Source organism: Bos grunniens, chromosome 3 (assembly GCF_055505025.1).
Source record: "Bos grunniens cultivar Pamir isolate PY7600 chromosome 3, Bosgru_T2T1.0, whole genome shotgun sequence".
In the NCBI taxonomy this organism is placed as follows: domain Eukaryota; kingdom Metazoa; phylum Chordata; class Mammalia; order Artiodactyla; family Bovidae; genus Bos; species Bos grunniens.
Genome location: NC_141167.1, coordinates 17,504,184 through 17,522,254, shown reverse-complemented (window position 1 = coordinate 17,522,254; position 18,071 = coordinate 17,504,184). Strand labels below are relative to the sequence as shown.

The 18,071-nt window shown below is 37.2% G+C and overlaps 1 protein-coding gene across 17 annotated transcripts in view; it reads left to right on the top strand.

Moving 5' to 3' along the window:
- FOXJ3 (forkhead box J3) overlaps positions 1–18,071 on the top strand; it is a 127,229-nt gene that overhangs the window by 25,309 nt on the left and 83,849 nt on the right. For 4 of the 17 annotated variants that reach the window (XM_086382409.1, XM_086382357.1, XM_086382420.1 and 1 more), the window contains one exon: positions 8,747–8,771. The exons of 11 other annotated variants lie outside the window; for them this stretch is intronic. The gene's annotated coding sequence lies outside the window, so the exon portion shown is untranslated. Of the gene's footprint in view, positions 1–8,746; positions 8,772–11,310; positions 11,439–18,071 lie in introns of those variants that run through there. 2 more of the 17 variants (XM_086382323.1, XM_086382366.1) reach the window with 2 other exon arrangements.

Sequence of the window (18,071 nt, the reverse complement as noted above, 5' to 3'; positions counted from 1 at the left end):
GGTTAAGCAGGTGGTGGGGAGGGTTGTAGGCATAGATGAGAGTGGGAGTGGATTACTTACGTGAAGTAAAGATAGGGGGTGGAATGAAATCATGTGACAACTAAAAAATTTGTTAGGTAGGAGAAGGTGCTTAGTAAGTGATTTAAAACTCTTCCTCTGCCCTTTAAGGTAAACAAGTTAAATATTGTTTTCTATAGATGATATTTGATCCTTGTTGAATTTGAGCATGTTAGAATTATTTTAAAAATTATGCTCACTGTATTTTCATGATTAAAAAGTAATCATAAAGCAATTATTATAGAAAATTTGGAAAAACAGAGATAGCCATTGTTGATAATGTCTTATCATGTAATTTTATTCCAGTGGATACTGTGTGTGTTAAAAAAGGTGCCCCAAATTTTCTCTAAAAGAATGGTTGCAAAAGATTTTGTTATGATAGCTAAATACACTCAATTTTAGTCCGATTGCTCTTAACTAGCATTTTGTTCTTTACTTTATAGTGTAGGTAAATTGCAGTTTCACAGAAGTTACTATAATAATATCATATACTATTACAGTATAACGAGATTGTTTTCTTTTTATCAGGATTCTGTCAGGCAGAAACCACACCAGTTACATGAACAGAGACTTTAATAGAGTCATTGAGTAGATTTGAAGTTGTTAACTAGATAACAGAATGGATAAAAATAAAACTACTTAAATTATCATGGAGATAGATACTTCCAGAAGCAGCCATGAGCCCTAAGAGCTTGGGCACCAAAGGGGAAACCTAGAGACTTAGAGGAAGGGTCCTGTGGAAACAATTCAGATCTCCAAGGTGAAGGTACTACATGCTAACGCTTGTATTGAGTTCAGAATAGAAATCCCATAGGTTTGAAACCCAGAAATTTGGGGAAAGGGTGCTGGCTGGTGCTGGGGTCTTTGAGTAGGGTATGATTAAACTAGTTTCATAAGTGTTAGAAAAACTGCTATGGGGAAGACTTTCTGTTGTAGGGGTGAAGAAACCTTTGCTGGGATAGTGCTCCTATGAAGCCCAAAGAAGAGATGGGAAAGCACAAGTATTTCTCTTTCTTCTCCAGGTTTGCAGTCCATTTTTAGTGTTTCCTCTTGGCAGACCCTTATAGGAAATCAGCTGGTAAAGCAGAAATGTGGTTTGCAGGCAGAGTTCCACTTCCAGCATCATTAAGGCAGATGGGGAAGAAGCAATGCGGGTTTGAAACTGAGGGGCAGTAACTTAATAAATTGTTTCAGCAAACTACTAAGAAATACAGTGTTAAAAAATGTTTTCTCAGCTCTGTTCTGCAGCCAGTGTTTATGTGATTTTAGTAAGGTATTTGCATGTTGCTAAAAAAGTGCTAATTTTATAAATCATGTGATATATATGAGTTACAGATATTCCTTGCAGTCTGAATCTACTGCATTCATATCCTAAGTTTGAATAGTAGGAGTCTGGATAGTGAATACTGAGTTATGCTACTGCTGCTGCTAAGTCGTGTCAGTCGTGTCCGACTCAGTGCGACCCCATAGATGACAGCCCACCAGGCTCCCCCGTCCCTGGGATTCTCCAGGCAAGACCACTGGAGTGGGTTGCCATTTCCTTCTCCAGCGAGTGAAAGTGAAGTCGCTCAGTCGTGTCCAACTCTTAGCGACCCCATGGACTGCCGCCAACCAGGCTCCTCCGTCCATGGGATTTTCCAGGCAAGAGTACTGGAGTGCCATTGCCTTCCCCACTGAGTCATATACATTATTTAAGTCCTGAGTTTTGAATAGCAAGAGTGAGAGTTCAGGTAATGATGGATATAGTTTCTGTCAGACAGTAGAATCTTAAAAATTTAGCAGAATCTGTTTGCTTACTGAGTTTATATAAGAGGCTTTGAATCCTGAGGTGAATCTCCTTTTTATTTCCAGGTACAGACTCAGTAATAGCAAAAGCTTACTGAAAAAGCCAAAGTTTTCCTTGAACATTTGTTTTATGTAGACAGGTAAACACATATATGTATGTAACATACTACTTTTACATATTGTAGCATTAGATTTTTTATAATTTGGTTTGATTAAAGCAAAATAAAATTTGATATTTCTTTGGACTTGTTAAAGCATATCTGAATTGCCCAGCATTTATGAGGACTGATTTTTTTGGTTCACATGTGCGTTCAGCCTAGGGCACTAGGTTATCAGTAATACTTTCAAGTATCAGTAGTTTTTGACCTTCTGCCTGAGATTTTTCCTTTCATTATCTTTTCTGTTTTTATGGTTCACACTTAAACCTTTTCCTTTTTGTTACGCTTCTCCCTTAAAGATGCCTTTTATTATTGATCCAGTCTGTCTGTTTATGAGGTTAGGGAATAGACAGGGATTTTTAGCACCAGAAAAAGCTTGTGTGTTAGTGTCCCAAATGAATTTCCTGTCCATCCATTTTGTCATTGCCCTCCATTTGATATTGATAACTGTGCAGTTTAGAATGACCAGAGAAGGGTAGATTTATTTTAAGGCTTCTTGCTGCCTGGTTTCTAGTTGCAGATTTGGTATTGTTAAGGCAGTTCTGCTATATAGTTGTAGAATCGGGTAGGTACAGGTTCAGATCTCTGCCACATATTATTCATAAGATCTTGGGTAAGTTACTTAACTTTTCCTAAGTTTTTTTGTAATAGAGTTGTTAAGGTTTACCTCACTGGCCTGTTTGAATTCATGGGATACATACATAAAGCATCTGGCATAATTTTTCCTCTCTTGTGTTTTCCAGTAGTAGAAAGGGCTTCCCAGATGGCGCAGTGGTAAAGAATCCACCTACCAATGTAGGAGACGTGGATTCGAGCCCTGGGTCAGGAAGATCCCCTGGAGAAGGAAATGGCAACCCACTCCAGTATTCTTGTCTGGAAAATTCCATGGACAGAGGAGCCTGGCAGGCTATGGTCAACGGAGTCGCAAAGAGTTGGACACGACTGAGCACGCATTCAAACCCTCAATAGTAGAAAGCAAAAGGGATCATTATTTTTAGAACAAAAGAGGACATATTTGTATCCTTTGCTGTCAGCTCAAGAACGTGGGGTAGAAGAGAATTTCTTTCCTCCTTCTATTTCCCCTTTTCCCTCAATTCTTATTTTTAAAATTTCTTAAAATTTTTTTTTAAGAAGAATGGTTGATTTTCAATGTTTTTGTTTTTAGTATATAGCAAAATGATTCACTAATGCATACATATATAGGTATATTCTTTTTCAGATATTTTTCCCACTATAGTTTATTACAAAATATGTTGAATATAGTTCCCTTTGCTACAGTAGGACCTTGTTGTCTATTTTATATAGAGCAGTGTGTATCTGTTATTCTCAAGCTGCTAATTTATCCTCCCCCATACCTTTCCGACCCTCTGGTAACCATAAGGTTTGTTTTCTATGAGTCTGTTTCTGTTTTGTTAAGTAATTTTTACATGTTTTTTTTAATTGTACATATAAATGATATATATTTACCTTTCTGTCTGGCTTAATTCACTTAATTTGGTACTCTCTAATATGATAATTTACCAGTAGTGTTGAGGTTTGCAACTGACCTTAGGCTAAGGATCTTGCTGACATTGAATATTAGATTTTTATCGTATTTATAATTAATACAGTTTCATGTTTTTATATCAGTTCCACACAGTGGCAGGAATAACTTGTATTATCATAGTCCATTATATTTATCAAACTTTTTGTAATTGAAATCTATTAATTTGTGTGTTTAGTTCTGACATGTTCCAATTAAATGAAGAGTAGTAATTAACCATCTTAATTTTGACCATTACAGAAACTTTTCTAAAATCTGTTTTGAACTTTCTGGCTTATCTTCTAAAGCTTGTGTCTCATGTGGTAGCCAGTAATGTCATGTGGCTCTTTAAATTAATTAATTAAATATCAGTTCCTCAGTCACACTAGCCACATTTTAAGTGCTTGATAGCCACATGGCCACTGACTGTCATATTGGCTAACACACTAACATTTCCATTGTTGTAGAAAGTTCTGTTGGATAGTACTGGTCTAGAGTATCCTAAATGTAATTTAATCTTTGATTTACACTGACTTCTAGGGCTTCCTCTTCTGAGCATCAGGTATTGAAGAGTACCATTGGCTATTCACTGACTTAAGGCTGTATAAAAATTATTATGGGACTAAACATTGACTTTGATAAGGGTGGTGTCATCTGCATATCTGAGGTTATTGATATTTCTCCCGGCGATCTTGATTCCAGCTTGTGCTTCCTCCAGCCCAGTGTTTCTCATGATGTACTCTGCATATAAGTTAAATAAGCAGGGTGACAGTATACAGCCTTGATGTACTCCTTTTCCTATTTAGAACCAGTCTGTTGTTCCATGTCTGGTTCTGTTGCTTCCTGACCTATATAAGGTTTCTCAAGAGGCAGGTCAGGTGGTCTGGTATTCTCATCTCGTTCAGAATTTTCCACAGTTTATTGTGATCCACACAGTCAAAGGCTTTGGCATAGTCAATAAAGCAGAAATAGATGTTTTTCTGGAACTCTGTTGCTTTTTTGATGATCCAGTGGATGTTGGCAATTTGATCTCCGGTTCCTCTGCCTTTTCAAAAACCAGCTTGAACATCTGGAAGTTCATGGTTCACGTATTGCTGAAGCCTGGCTTGGAGAATTTTGAGCATTACTTCACTAGATGAGATGAGTGCAATTGTGCGGTAGTTTGAGCATTCTTTCGCATTGCCTTTCTTTGGGATTGGAATGAAAACTGACCTTTTCCAGTCCTGTGGCCACTGCTGAGTTTCCCAAATTTGCTGACATATTGAGTGCAGCACTTTCACAGCATCATCTTTGAGGATTTGAAATAGCTCAACTGGAATTCCATCACTTCCACTAGCTTTGTTCGTAGTAATGCTTTCTAAGGCCCACTTGACTTCGCATTCCAGGATGTCTGGCTCTAGGTGAGTGATCACACCATCGTAATTATCTGGGTCGTGAAGATCTTTTTTGTACAGTTCTTCTGTGTATTCTTGCCACCTCTTCTTAATATCTTCTGCTTCTGTTAGGTCCATACCATTTCTTTCCTTTATTGAGCCCATCTTTGCATGAAATGTTCCCTTGGTATCTCTAATTTTCTTGATGAAAGTGAAAGAGGAGAGTGAAAAATGTTGGCTTAAAGCTCAACATTCAGAAAACTAAGATATGGCAACCAGTCCCATCACTTCATGGCAAATAGATGGGGAAACAGTAGAAACAGTGTGAAACTTTATTGTTTTGGGCTCCAAAATCACTGCAGATGGTGACTGCAGCCATGAAATTAAAAGATGCTTTACTCCTTGGAAGGAAAGCTATGACCAACCTAGATAGCATATTCAAAAGCAGAGACATTACTTTGCTAACAAAGGTCTGTCTAGTCAAGGCTATGGTTTTTCCAGTGGTCATGTATGGATGTGAGAGTTGGACTGTGAGGAAAGCTGAGCGCCGAAGAATTGATGCTTTTGAACTGTGGTGTTGGAGAAGCCTCTTGAGAGTCCCTTGGACTGCAAGGAGATCCAACCAGTCCATTTTAAAGGAGATCAGTCCTGGGGTGTTCATTGAAAGGAATGATGCTAAAGCTGAAACTCCAGTACTTTGGCCACCTCATGTGAAGAGTTGACTCATTGGAAAAGACTCTGATGCTGGGAGTGATTGAGGGCAGGAGGAGAACGGGACGACAGAGGATGAGATGGCTGGATGGCATCACCGACTCAATGGACGTGAGTTTGAGTGAACTCCAGGAGTTGGTGATGGACAAGGAGGCCTGGCGTGCTGCAATTCTTGGCGTCGCAAAGAGTCGGACACGACTGAGCGACTGCACTGAAATATTGATTTTGATAGCTAGCTTTGTGGTATTCTTACTAATATACTCGACCAGGCATTTAAGAATTTTAAAATACATTAATTAAACTTCCCCTCACAACTCTTTGAGGTTGGTGTGATTATTATTTTCATGTCACAGATGAGAAAACTGAGTAAAAAGCAACTCAAAACATACAGTGAATAAGGGACAGAGCTGGGTTTCATTCACAGGTCTTGCTCCAGGGTCAGTGCTCTTAATCACTAAATTCTACCTCTTGGCTAATCAGTATTTATCATAATTTGAGGCTTTCTCTTAAATGAGGAATGCTAAAAAATATTCTACTTAATTGAAGACACTGTTAAAGAGTAAGTGCAAAGGGGAAATACCAATGCAGGAAACAAGGAAAAATGATAGAAAAATAGTGATTTAATTTTGAAACACATTATCTAAAATTGAAAAAACCTTGAAAGGCAGCAGTTTTTTAAAAGGTGGGTAGAGAAATGTAAATTGTCATGAATTCATATACATGGAGGGAAATAATATCAGAGGTAATAGAGACTACAAAGCATCACTGGATATACTGGCACAGTAAAGGAGGTGTTAAATATAAAATCTGTGCCTACCAACAGTGCACAGAATGTAAAATAATAGTACTGAACGATAAAAAAATTTTATGATTTGATTCAGTAAAACATATTTTAGTCAAGTTTTGCTTAGTTACAAGTAAAGGAAGCCAGCACTGGATATATATCCAAAAGTAAAGGAATTTATGTGGTGAATACTGCAGTATTTCTTGGAATCCAGAGATAGCTGGATCTCATAATAGAACTTACGTTCTTAGGAACCTAGGCAGTGTATTTTCTTCTCTCTTGCTTTTCCCTGAATGTAACGTATTTCTTCATTTTTTACAAACCAACTTTTCTTTGCTTTTCTGGCACATGGCTATCCCATACTTCACAAGTACATAGCTTGTTCATTCAGGAGACCAGCCCAAACTGTTTTAGTCCTAATACTGAATTTCCTGAAGAAGAAAATTCAGGCAAACAATTTGTGTCAGGTACAAATCCTTTAATCTGTTGCTGTGGCACTGACTTATAGGGCCCTGGAAATGGAGCCAACACTGAGAAAGGGCTTGATGAGTTAGGCAAAACTCAACAAAAAGTTTGTGATACAAAGCAGCATGTGTTCAGTGTTGGGTGATAAGAGTTAGGATTTCAAGAGAGGATATTTTTAGGGTTTAGAATTTTCCTTACTATTACATTGGTAGTGAATGAAAAACTTGATTCCCGTCTTCATAGCAGAACAGAATATCCTTAGGATTGTGTATTTGAAATTGGACTCCTGCTTCAGTTTTGTTCGGTTTGACGTATATATGTGTATGTTTATTTTGTGTATGTGTATATATACAGACACACATACATATATATTTTTTGCTCAGGGTTCAGGATCCTAGTCCCCTGAAGGAATTGAACTCATGCCCCCTGCAGTGGAAGCCTGGAGTCTTAACCACTGGACTGCTCTGAAGTCCAGAGTTTGACATGTATATTGAATACTTACTATGTGCTTATTTGTATTCAAGATTCTCATAAAGGCAACAAAAGCAGGGAAAAAAGGTTAGTCTGCTCATAGTAGGGCTTACTTGAGAACCTGAGGGATAGGTGCTATGGACAGGTCTCTGTGGAAGGTTATGTCGCTAAATAGAGATTTTAAGCAGAGGAACCCTTTTCTTTGTAGTATGTTAACATTCTTCCTTCCCACCTTCCGCATAGCTTAAAGTGGGGGACAGCTTAAAGTGATTAGCTGTGTAAAAAAGCATAGTCCATGCAGGTTATGGAAAGATGAGACTATTTGAGTAAATGGAGACTGAGATAAGCATAGTGCTTCTTAATATATTACAGGTAGGTCTGTAGAAAATGGAAAACAGGAAGAAAAAACAAGAAAAACAAGAAGAAAAGCCCATGTAATATAATGAGAGGAATGCTGGTTTGGAAGCCATATAAAATGGAGATAATCATTCATTATTTCCTTGCAACACAAATCAGTTATGTTTGTTTTTGATACCAAGAAGAAACCTAAAGGATATAAATTCATGAAGATTATTACTGCCTTTCAGATTGATTTTAGACATTTTACTGAGTATGGAGTAGTATCTCATTATGATTTTCCTGATGACTGATGATGTTGAACATTTTTAATGTACCTAATGACTACTTGTATGCCTTTGTTCAAATCTTTTGCATATTTTAAAACTATATAGCTTGTCTTCAAATTGCATTGTAAGAGTTCTTTATATATTGTGGATGCAAATTATTTTGTTAAAAAGTAAAATTTTGATAGCATCCAGTTTACCAATTTTTTCTTTCATAGTGTTTTGTTTTATGTCTTAGCTGAGAAATCCTTGTTGTTGTTCAGTCACTCAGTCGTGTCTGACTGTGACCCCATGGACTGCGGCATGCCAGGCTTCCCTGTCCTTCACCATGTCCCGGAGGTTGCTCAAACTCATGTCTTGAGTCGGTGATGCCATCCAGCCATCTTGTCTTCTGTTGTCCCCTTCTCCTCCTGCCTCCAGTCTTTCCCAGTCTCAGGGTCTTTTCTAATGCGTTAGCTCTTCGCATCAGGTGGCCAAAGTTTTGGAGCTTCAGTTTCAGCATCAGTCTTTCCAGTGAATATTCAGGGTTGATTTCCTTTAGGATTGTCTAGTTCGATCTTCTTGCTGTCAAAGGATAAATCCTTACCCACTCCAAATTGCAAAATTTTTTTGTTTTATTGAGATATAATTGACATGGTACAGTTTGATGTTTGACATATATACATACCCATAAAATCATTACCACAACATGTCCATCATTTTTAAAAGTTACCTGGTGTCCCTGTGATTCTTCCCTCTTATCCCTCTCTCTACAAGATAGCAGTTGATCTGTTTTTCTGTTTGTTTCTATTTTCTAGAATTTTATAGAAATGGAATCATACGGTATGTATTCTTTTCTGGTCTGGCATCTTTTATTCAGCACAGTTATTTTAAGATTCATGTATGTCTCTGCAAGTATCAATAGTTTATTCTGTTCCATTGGATTTATGTATAGCAATTTGCATATTCATTTACCTGATGATGGATTTTTAGATTGTTTCCAGCTTTAACTGTTACAAATAAAAATGCTGTGAACATTTGTTTTTATGTCTTTGTGTGGACATATGATTTATTTTGGATAAGTACCTTGGAGTGAAATGACTCTTAGCACTTGGTGGGTGCATGTATAACTTTAGCAACTGTCAAAACTGTTTTAGAAATCGTGGTACCATTTTATATTCCCACCAGCAGTGTATGAGAGTTCCATTTGCTGCATGTCTTTGTTAGTGCTTTGTATGGCCAGTCTTTTGATTTTAGCCATTCTAGCAGGTGTGCAGTGATACCTCAGTGTAGTTTAATTTGCAGTTCCTTAATAACTAATGACGTTGAGTATCTTTTCATGTGCCATAACATACTTACTTTCTTAGTTGAAGTATCTATTCAAATCTTTTGCCCATTTTTAAAAATTGAATTTTCTTTACAGTGAGTTTTGAGAGTTCTTTATATATCTTGGATACAAGTTCTTCTTAAGATACATGCTTTGCAAATGTTTTCTTCCAGTCTGTGGCTTGTCTTTTCGTTCTAACAGTGTGTTTTGAAGAATATAAGTTTTTGATTTGATAAAGTTTGTCAGTTGTTTTATGAATTGTAATTTTTCATGTCATATCTAAAAAATGTTTGCCTAACCAAAAGTTATAAAGATTTTCTATTATGATTTCTTTTGTAAATTTTATAGTTCTAGTTTTTACATTTAGTTCTGGGATTCGTTTATCAAGTTTTTGTGTATGATGTGAGGTAAGGGGTCATTGTTAACTTTTCTTCCCATACAGGTAGCCAGGCAGTTGTTTCAGCACCAATTTTTGGAAGTCTTTCCTTTCCCTGCCAACTTGTCTTGGGACATTTATCAAAAATCACTTGGCTGTATATGTTGGGTCTATTTTTGGATTCTGTTCTGTTGATTTATGTATCTATCCTTTCACCAGAACCACTTGTCTTGATTACTGTAGTTTTTCAGTAAGTCTTGAAATCTGAGTCTTAAGTACTTCATGCTTTACAAGTTGAGGAAAGAGCTCGATAATCCTGTATTTGCTTAGTGATGGGTTAAACATTGAGATAAAGACAGACGTTCATATATATGAATTACCAATTAAATTTTTCAGAGATGATAAAGAACTATGGCTTCCTTGAGCACGTGGGAGGAAATACCACTGAGGAAAGATGGTGGCCATTTATGGAAGAAGTTTCTGTAAGGAGAAGAAGATAAAGTCTATGTTAAAGACAGTAAAGATAGGCTTTAAAGTGATGATGGCAAGAAACAAGAAGTAGAAACAAAGAATATAAAATCCTTATGAGCCAGTAGTGAAATAAGCAAGATAATTCTCCCCTGGAGTCTAAGCTGCAACAACTTGAACAGATTTTATTAGTAAATATTTCACCCTACATTGCGTGCAATTTCTATGAAAATTAATCCTCTTCATACCACAGAATGGTAATCAGTATTAATGTATTATATTAATTGATAATGATTCATGGGCACTTAGAAAAGAAGGTCTTATTTATATATTAACTAATGGATAGTATCTTAAACTTTTTGGTATCAAAAATTAGTGTTGAAAGAGCATGCGTTTGTGAATTTTATCTATCAAAATTGATTGTATTGAAAAGTTAAAACTAAAACAAAATTAAAATATTTATTAATTTACATACATATATAGTAAACTAATTATATGTTAACATAGATAACATTGTATGAAAAATCATTGTATTTTCCAAAACAAAAATTTAGAAGATTAGTGTTGCTTTACATTTTTGCAAATTTTTAAAATGTCTGGCTTCATAGAGATAGCTGGATTATATTCTATGCCTCTTCGTTCAGTCTCTTTTGATAGCACCCATCACATAGCATCTGAACAGCTCCACTGTACACTTTTGAGAGGATCACAATGAAAAAGACAAGTAATATCTTACTCTGAAAACTGTTTTGATCCTTTAGATCCCCTGAAAGGGTTTGGGCTACGCTTGAGGACCACCGAGCCATAAACATCATATGTAGCAGCTTAACCTGTTTCTTTAGCATTTTCTGTGTATCACACTTAACACTTAAAAATTAAATGGGCTCACATTCCATGATTTTAACCTTCTGCTAACATAGATGGCATATTATTGGTATAATGTCATGGAGGCAGTGTGTATGGAGATATCAAGTAAATGTTGTGTATCGTGAGTTGAAGCAGTATGGTTGCAGAGAGGTCAGGATAAACACTTAAATGAATAAATACATGTTACTCAGAGGACGTTTATTATTGCATGAAAGTGAAAGTCACTCAGTCATGTCCTGACTCTTTGCAACCCCACAGAATTCTCCAGGCCAAAATACTGAAGTGGGTAGATTTCCCCTTCTCCAGGGGATCTTCCCAACCCAGGGATCAAACCGAGGTCTCCTGCATTGCAGGCAGATTCTTTACCAGCTGAGCCACAGGGGAAGCCCGAGAATACTGGAGTGCATAGCCTATCCCCTCTCCATCGGATCTTCCTGACCCAGGAATAGAACCTGGATCTCCTGCATTGCAGGTGGGTTCTTCACCAACTGAGCTATGAGGGAAGCCATTATTATTGCATATACACATATTTTTAGAAAACTGAGTATAAGAACTATTGTGATAGCAGATTCTGTCTTGGTTTTTAAGTAACATGTAGAGATGCCTTTGAGTATTCTTATATCAAAGGGATTCTTGTTCCTTAGCTTTCCAGCTGCTCAAGACACATAGAGATTCTAATATGTAGAGTGAAATATAAATGTAAAATACAGTACTTACATGATGACAGAATGTAGTTCAGTGGTTAATGTCCAGAAATAATTGTTTTTTCCTCCTCAAATTGTAGAGTAAAATATTTTTAAGGTGAAAATTACATATATAGCATAAAGGTATCTTTTGAAAGTATGATCCCTAAGCTTTAGCTCAAATGGACTTTAACTTTGAGTATGGCTTGTATGAATTTATGAATCTCAGATTATATATTTGAATAATAGAGTAATTTGGAGAGAATCTAGAGAAGAGCAGTAACTATATTATGGTTCTTAATTCAAATCCTGTTGGAGTTCTGGACATTAAACTTTGAGAAGGAACCCAAATGGTGTTAAAACTGTAAATAATCACAATTCTGACCAGGTCTCATATTCCAAGATAGACTTTAAAGAAGTTTTCTTCTGTAGCGAGGGAGATATAGATTAGCCTGTTAAAATATTGTTATTTCAAACACAATGAATTACTACATACTTTTTGTGAACTTTTCTTCCCTTGGAGATAAAGAATATTGTTGGTTTCCAAAACAGGTCTCCAAACCAGGGCTTTTAAAAATGATATAATGAAGTTCTTTTTCATCTCTGATTTTATGATAGATATCTCTGAAACCACAATTGTGTTTGCAAATGGCAGTTGCCTCACTAAATCCAAGTTTTTGCATAAGCTTTGTTGTGAATATTCTTGGAATTATAAGGGTAAGACAAAAGTTGTGAAGGTCAAGAGTTTTGACTTGTGAACTTGTACTATTTGTGTATTGGATTTCTTATCCTAAATTATGATTCTTCCACCTGTATTCTCACTTCAAACCAGTGAGGATTTTTGTAGCTTGTCTTTTAAAAAGATCATTATTCATTGGAAGTTTAAAGGCTCAGTCATTCATACCTTAGTGGTGATTAGTTTGATGCTGTCCACTTTCCTCCTAAATACAGCAGAGATCAACTGCTTTGAAAAGATGAGAGTGTTTACTGGAAGAGAAGAGCAAGTTATTAATTTTGGAGCTTATAATACCAATTTCAGGGATGAATTTTGGAGGCTTATGTCAGTGTGAGATGGGAGAGCCAAGATAAAGATGCTTCTTAGAAGTATGCCTGATATAAACCATGTACATTGAATTTTATTGGGAACAAACTGGTTCTATACCAGGAAAATGGAAAAATTTATTTCTTTTTTTCCCTTGTTATACTTCTGTCTCTTTGCTCCAAAATATCCAGCTGGGACTTTTATACTTTCAGAACTTTGGATTTTTAGAACTCCTTTATAGAATAAATAAGATTTTGTGGGCTGTTTCAGGAATCATCATTATAGAATCTTATTTCTGTGGGAAGAGCATATTTTCAATTTTCATATGCAGTCTACAAACAAAATTTAAAAACACAACCCTTTCTGGGTCATTTCTTTGGAGTAAATAATTGAATGAGGGGCTCATTTCCATTGAGGTTGATAAATGATTATTGTCCCAAAGAAAGGCAATGCCAAAGAATGCTCAAACTACCGCACGATTGCACTCATCTCACATGCTAGTAAAGTAATGCTCAAAATTCTCCAAGCCATGCTTCAGCAATACGTGAACTGTGAACTTCCTGATGTTCAAGCTGGTTTTAGAAAAGGCAGAGGAACCAGAGATCAAATTGCCAACATCCACTGGATCATGGAAAAAGCAAGAGAATTCCAGAAAAACATCTATTTCTGCTTTATTGACTATGCCAAAGCCTTTGACTGTGTGGATCACAAGAAACTGTGGAAAATTCTGAAAGAGATGGGAATCCCAGACCACCTGACCTGCCTCTTGAGAAATCTGTATGCAGGTCAGGAAGCAACAGTTAGAACTGGACATGGAACAACAGACTGGTTCTAAATAGGAAAAGGAGTACGTCAAGGCTGTATATTGTCACCCTGCTTATTTAACTTCTATGCAGAGTACATCGTGAGAAACGCTGGACTGGAAGAAACACAAGCTGGAATCAAGATTGCTGGGAGAAATATCAATAACCTCAGATATGCAGATGACACCCTTATGGCAGAAAGTGAAGAGGAACTAAAAAGCCTCTTGATGAAAGTGAAAGTGGAGAGTGAAAAAGTTGGCTTAAAGCTCAACATTCAGAAAACGAAGATCATGGCATCCAGTCCCATCACTTCATGGGAAATAGATGTGGAAACAGTGGAAACAGTGTCAGACTTTATTTTTGGGGGCTCCAAAATCACTGCAGATGGTGACTGCAGCCATGAAATGAAAAGACGCTTACTCCGTGGAAGGAAAGTTATGACCAACCTAGATAGCATATTCAAAAGCAGAGACATTACTTTGCCAACAAAGGTCCGTCTAGTCAAGGCTATGGTTTTTCCAGTGGTCATGTATGGATGTGAGAGTTGGACTGTGAAGAAGGCTGAGCGCCGAAGAATTGATGCTTTTGAACTGTGGTGTTGAAGACTCTTGAGAGTCCCTTGGACTGCAAGGAGATCCAACCAGTCCATTCTGAAGGAGATCAGCCCTGGGAGTTCTTTGGAAGGAATGATGCTAAAGCTGAAACTCCAGTACTTTGGCCACCTCATGCGAAGAGTTGACTCACTGGAAAAGACTCTGATGCTGGGAGGGATTGGGGGCAGGAGGAGAAGAGGATGACAGAGGATGAGATGGCTGGATGGCATCACTGACTTGATGGAGGTGAGTCTTGAGTGAACTCTGGGAGTTGGTGATGGACAGGGAGGCCTGGAGTGCTGCAGTCCATGGGGTTGCAATGAGTCGGACACGACTGAGCGGCTGAACTGAACTGAACTTAGGGCATGTCAGATTAAAACCACTGAGTAAGAGTGACAGTCATTTAAAATTTAGAAAATTCTGAAGAGTAGGAATTTGATGATAATAGGTAATATTTATTGAATGATTATTTACAAAATTCTTCTTCAGTCAGTCAGTTCAGTCGCTCAGTCGTGTCTGACTCTGTGACCCCATGGACTGCAGCACGCCAGGCCTTCCTGTCCATCACCAACTCCCGGAGTTCACTCAGACTCACGTCCATTGAGTCGGTAATGCCATCCAGCCATCTCATCCTCTGTCGTCCCCTTCTTCTCCCGCCTTCAGTCTTTCCCAGCATCAGGGTGTTTTCAAATAAGTCAGGTCTACACATCAGGTCTTCTTAATGGTTTGTATATATATCTCACGTAATCCTCACAACAGTTCTTTGGGGTGGGTACTGTTTTTATCCTCACCTTAAGGTCATATAACTAAAAGTGAAAGAACTTGGATTTCAGTACAGGCAGTTTGCTCCAGAGGCTGTGTTCTTTTTTTTTTTTTTAATTAATTTATTTTTAATTGAAGGATAATTGCTTTACAGTATTTTTTTGGTTCTTGCCATACATCAACATGAATCAGCCATAGGTATAGTATGTTCCCTCCCTCTTGTAGGTCCCTCCCATCCCCTACCTCACTCCACCCCTCTAGGTTGTCACAGAGCCTGGGTTTGAGTTATTTCAGTCATAAAACAGAGCCTGTGTTCTTAATTACCATATTTTTTCTAAAGTAGGATGTTGGCCATGTTATTTTGCTGAAATTGAACTAAGAAACTTTGGCTTTGCTGGTATATGATAACTAATTTTGAAAAATAACAGCAGCTCCTTTTGCTTGGAATAACTTAAATTGCTTCACTTGCACATTAAAAAAAAATTTTTTTTTTAATGTCACATGCTTCCAAAATGTAAGGTCAACCTGTAGTAATTATTTTTTTACTTTTTAAGGTTCTGCTGCAATATGCCTTGGGTACCCAAATATCTACATGTACTCTTCTTCCTATAAGTAGAACTCACTTCCCCCTTTCCCAAGAGAAACAACCTAGAATTTTATTCATTTATTATATCCAGCTGAAATTCTAAGCTCTCTGGGTGCTTTCACTTTCATTAGATCCCAGAGTGGCTTCTTGGTTTATGGTAGAGGAGAAGGAATAGAATAAAAGCAATAAAAGCCATTAGTTAGAAAATGGGATAATGAGAAGCACAAAATACTCACTAGGCCATATTGATTATAAAATCTTCCTGGGTAGCAGTGGCAGAGCCTCATGCCATGACAGTATAATAAGTTCCTTGATTCTGCTTTTGGGCTCTGCATTGTTCCCTGTGCCTTCTGAAGGGGCTCACCTTGTGGCCACATCTGAGGTGGGTATGGGTGAAGATGCCCTTTCTGGGAAATGCACAACTTTATAGCTCACTTCTTACTGATTAGCTTGGGTATTATTTTGGATACCTAAGAGACTTTTGCAGTCTAGGCATCCCCCTGCCCTCATACAGTTATTTTAAAAAGCTTAATTTTCTAGACTTTTTGCTACTTTGAGCCAAAGGACATGCCTAGGCAGAATTTTTTAATGTGAAGACTCTGCCCTCTGTGCTTGGAACTTACCCCAGGGACTTCTAACCTTCTGGTGCCATGGAATCCCTTCAAAGTCTGGTGAAACCTGTAGACACTTCTCAGAATAAGGTCTCAAAATTCATAAAATAATATACTTAGGATTATAAAAGAAACCAATTAATTATATTAGCAAAATATTAACTTTATAACAGTAATATATGTATCTTTGAATTAACACATTAAATAAAAAATCTAATGGCAAATCTTAATACACTGTCATAAATTTGAAGTGAATTTAAAAAGTTGAGATTCTGTAACATTTATCACAGTATATGAATATATTAGTGATTTTTGTTGATGGCAGAGTCATGGGTACTGTTAATGCTACTGTGATTTGTTGTCTACTTTCCTAATTAAAGAAAGTGCTTAGTTTCAGTTACAAGTTAGTAGAAATAAAGGTTATATTTTCCCCCGTCCAAGTTCTTTTACCTCCTGAGGGAATGATGGCGCTGGTGAGGCCATTGAAGTGTAATAGTCTTGGGTAGAAAGTCAGCACCTCACAACATTGCTTTTGTTTGGCAAGACAACACTCTTCTCTATTGCTAAGGCTGCAGTTTTGCAGCCATCAGTCAGTTACTTCGGTTGGCTCTTTCAGAAGCAGTATGTGTTTTTTTTTTTTTTCAACCATGTAGGACTTGCAATTGTAGGACTTTTATCTTGAACTGCAGGCCATGAGCAGAGAGTACCTCCCTTAGCAAATCTGCGTTTTCTCCATCTCTGCTTGCAACTCTATTTGAAGTTAATTTTTCTTTTAGGACTTTGTTTTAATTAACTAGAAGGAGGCAACACATGCCAGTATTCTCAATTTTTCCTATAGTAATTCTCTACTTGCTATATAGCCTCAGTTGGCATATGATCTGTTTTCCAGTTACAGTAGGTGACAATTTGACCAAAGCCTTTGTCACTTTAATAAGTGTTACCAACTGTCCATCCTGCAGTTTTAGAGTTCTTAATGTTTACCTCATCCTCTCCTCTAAGAGAGTGTCTTTTTTTTTTTTTCCTATTTTATGTATGTATCATAATTTATTTCTATTGAATATCTAGGTTATTTTCAGTTTTTACTATTATAAATATTTATTTAAAAATTTTTTTTTTTTTAACTTTACAACATTGTTTTGGTCTTATTTTAGGTCCTATTACTTGTATCGCTTCACTTCCGTGTCCCACATTCCATGTTTGTTAGTAGTTGCGTTCACCTGCTGGTAGAGTTCTTTTTATAGTACTTAAACACGTAAAACTTCCCTGGTAGCTCAGCAGTAAAGAATCCGCCTACAGTGCAGGAGATATGGGTTCGATTCCTCACTTGGCATTAAAGGAAATGGCAACGCACTCCAGTATTCTTGCCTGGAAAATACTATGCACAGAGAAGCCTGGCAGACTACAGTCCATGGGGTCGCAACAGTCAGGCATGACTTAGTGACTGAGCAACAGCAAACATATAAAAAGTCTGGAAGGTAGCAGTTCAGGACTAGGATGGCAGCTTCACAGTTGGTTCACCAAAAAATCAGGGACCCAGATCCCTTCTTTCTGCTCCATGCCTTCAGCATATGACTTCCATTTCCATAGATCACTTTATGGCCAAAGATGACTGTTGGCACACTAGCTGTTGTATCCACATTCAGGATAGGGCAAAAGGTGTAATAGTATCCAGAATAAAATTTGGGTTGTAGTCTTAAGGAAGAAGGCCACAACAGGTATTAGGTGGTAGTTAGTGGTCTCTGCCATCGACCTTGCTTCTGATTGCCTTGAGTGCTGAGATGCAGTAACAGGAATTATGTTTTAAAATGTTTAAGTATATATATGTATTTTGACCCCTTGAGATGCATGTGATCAGAATTACTACTGTGGTAATTACAAGGATTTCTTTTAAGTTCCCAGTTGCTCAGTTTTTCACATGATACCAAGTCTTAAGATAAAATGGCAAGTGCTAGGAATGGAGGGGGAACATTCAGGCATATCTAGGTCACAACATCATAATACTCATTACTCTTATTTTCCTTGATG